Source organism: Physcomitrium patens, chromosome 18 (genome assembly GCF_059467195.1).
Source record: "Physcomitrium patens ecotype Gransden chromosome 18, ASM5946719v1, whole genome shotgun sequence".
Taxonomy (NCBI): Eukaryota; Viridiplantae; Streptophyta; class Bryopsida; order Funariales; family Funariaceae; genus Physcomitrium; species Physcomitrium patens.
The window spans coordinates 15530559-15533772 of record NC_143427.1 but is presented as its reverse complement, the minus strand read 5'-3'; the positions used below and the strand labels follow the sequence as shown (position 1 = coordinate 15533772).

The following is a 3214-nucleotide window of genomic DNA, read 5'->3' as shown; positions in this document are numbered from 1 at the left end:
GTGATGTAGGATATAAATTTGATACTACAACAGTTAAATTTCAAACACGATATGTATTTTTAAGACATGGAGCTACAATATCATGGAAATCAGTGAAACAAACAATAACTGCAACTTCATCCAACCATGCAAAAATTATTGCGTTACATGAAGCATCTCGAGAATGTATTCGGTTGCTATCAATTGATAAATTCATTCAAACAACTTATAGATTTTCATATGATGATTCTCCAACTATCTTGTATGAAGATAATAGTACTTGTATTGCATAGAGGCAAGTTGGCTTTATTAAAGGCGACACGACAAAGAATATTGATTTAAAGTATTTTAGTTATACCCATGACTTGATTACTGATTAAGCACTTATAATTAAAAAAATTGAATCTACAAATAACCTTGTTCATCTCTTCACCAAAGCTGTCCTATTGTGCAACCATCATTGACTTATTTATGCCATTGGTATGCGGCGACTTGCTTTTCTTGAATAAGAAAGTTATAAGGATTTTTTTATTTATTTAAAATTTAGTTATAATTTTATAGAAAGTTTTGGAGTATATTTTAAAGACTTTGGTAAAAATAATTTTATCACCTTGGAATACTACTAATAACATCATTTTCTTTTGTTGTATTCTTTTTCCTTCATATATGGTTTTGTCTTTAAATACAATAAGGTTTTCTTAGATAAGGTTTTAATGAGGCAACAATTGTTGATCTTGCAAGATGACAAAAAATTATAGATAATAATTCTATACAAATTTTATATTATGTAAATATTATGATGAGTGAGGAGGGTTGATAGCATTAAATGTAGCTAGCGCTCTCCATAATATTTACTATAGACTACAGTAAATATTGTAGCTATAGTATTTAGAGTCTAGTGGAGAAGTATTGTTTAACCTCTCTCCTTTTCTCTTCTTGTATACGAGACACAACTAGATCAATAGATTTTTATGTGTGAAGCTCTCTCTTCTTAGAAACCCTCTTGTGTGTATAACTTACTACTATTCTTGTGTGTGTGTATTACTTACTATTACTCTTGTGTCTTTCTAAACATTCTCAACACTTCTACTACTACTTCCATGTGGGGTCTCTAGATATCTCAACACTTCTACTACTGCTTCCATGAGGGGTCTCTAGATATCTCAACACTTCTACTACTGCTTCCATTGGGTCTCTAGATATCTCAACACTTCTAGTACTGCTTCCATGTGGGGTCTCTAGATATCGGATGCTGTGACAACAGACCCTTTTTAATAATAATAATAATTGATATTTATCTAGCAAAAACTCTTAATTCACTTACTTCTAATACTGCTCCGATGTGGGGTCTCTGGATCTCGGATGCTGTGACAACAGACCCTTCGCACAAGAGTATAGAAAACGTGCCAGAGAAGTTGTGGACCGGGGTATGGAAGAGGTGCTTTGGTCTAGGCGGCGAGGCTCACGGGGTTTCAACTATCTGACGAAGCTGGGTAAGCCCTGCATGCTTCGACTCCACACCTGCAGTAATGTTTTGGTGAAGCTAGGAACTCTTAGATCATCATTAATGTTAATCGGTTATAACACCTGGTAGTGCCTGATACATTGAGTTCCACTCATCTTCGTGAATGCATGTGTGTCGAATTGCACGCCCTTCTCAAATACCTGTAAGTTCACAACGTCGAAGTCAGGGTGGTCTTGCAGGTGAGTCCACACGATACCGATTACCTGACTGCTGGAGGCACTCAATTCAGCAAGTTAGAGATTTCACCTTGTTCTCAGCGTCAAAGTCAATCGACTTTGCTTTGTCGAATGTTACAAACCTGATCAGCTCTTTGGAACAGTCTTGGGGCTCTGAGGCATAATTGCAGTCCTGTAGGGCACGTTCCTCTATGTGTCACGGCCTGAACAGACTAGGTGTGCCGAATGTGAAACATCGCAACTTCATTAGTCCAGCAGATAGTTTCGGCGATTGACAGCATTGGTTTGCCTCGATCTACAAGTATGGTAAGTTGGATCTGGTTGCCATGCCGTGTAATCTGCACCTGGCGATAGCCGTAGAAGATAGGTACTTTGGACCCGGAAATCCCAACGAGGCCTACGAAGCTTATCCGATGAAACGACGAAGGGCTGACTGCCCTAGAATCGCTGGATAAAAGCATTGGAGGATGGAGCACTTTCTGGCTGAAAAGGCAACGTGGATTCCTTTCCTGGGCAACTGCTTGTTAACTTTGAATGAGCTCCATGCAATTGTCGAAAATGTTGCGCGGTCATTCATCATCATTTGTATCGTGCAATTGATACAGTTTATTGATAAGATTGTCGACAATTTCAAGCCGTAGAATACAAATACACGTGTGTGTATTATTCAATTCGTTGTGAGGAAAGTTTGTTGAATATGGCAAGATATGTTAGATATATTAAATAAAAAGAAGTAGAAAATGAGAAAAAAAAATATTATGTCTTAAAAGCAGGACCTCCGAATCCAAAAGCATGGTCAACTTTGGTCAAGAAAAAACATTTCTTACAGTCAAGCATATACAGGTATTGATTAAGCACTGTGCATACGTAATTGAAAAAGGATTTTTGTATTGTATGTAATCATAATCAAACATGGGTTGACGAATCTTCTTTTATTTTAAAAATGTAATTTTCTTCGTATGTTTAAACAAATGCATCAAGGAAAAACCATAACATTTCCATTTATTTAATAATATTATTTTATATGGAAAAAACAATGTCCCAATAATCATAACACACATTTTATTATATTAAAAAAATCTACTTATTTAACAGGTTCATGAACATTGATATTGGGCTTGTAATAATATCTATATTTATAAATGTATCTGATTTAATGCTGCCGTATGTATATTATAGATATATAATATACATACATACCTGAAATATGAAGTTAATATTTCACGTGTTATTGTAAGTGATAGGAAATAAAAGACCACATTAAATGTGGAAAATGTTGATGGGTCATTCAGCTTTTAATATTTTACATTAAAGTTGTAGTAATTAATTTAAATTTTAAGTTTTTAAGTTACTAATTTGATACTAATAAATTATATGAAAAAAATTAAACTATTTATCTAGTAATCAATAATAGTCTATTCAAAAAATATCATTAAAAAGTATACTTTTATATTACCAAATATAATATATTACAAATGAAAAGCATAACACATAAGAATCATAAGAGTTTTTTATTTGGAAGAAACATCAATAA

The 3214-nt window shown here is 34.0% G+C and overlaps 1 long non-coding RNA gene across 1 annotated transcript; it reads left to right on the top strand.

Annotated features, from left to right (window-relative positions):
- The first annotated feature begins 1260 nt into the window (after positions 1 to 1260).
- On the top strand, positions 1261 to 2971 carry LOC149987494 (uncharacterized). Its single transcript, XR_016498374.1, has 2 exons — positions 1261 to 1472; positions 1684 to 2971. It is a non-coding gene; the product is annotated as an uncharacterized LOC149987494 (long non-coding RNA).
- Positions 2972 to 3214: the final 243 nt, after the last annotated feature.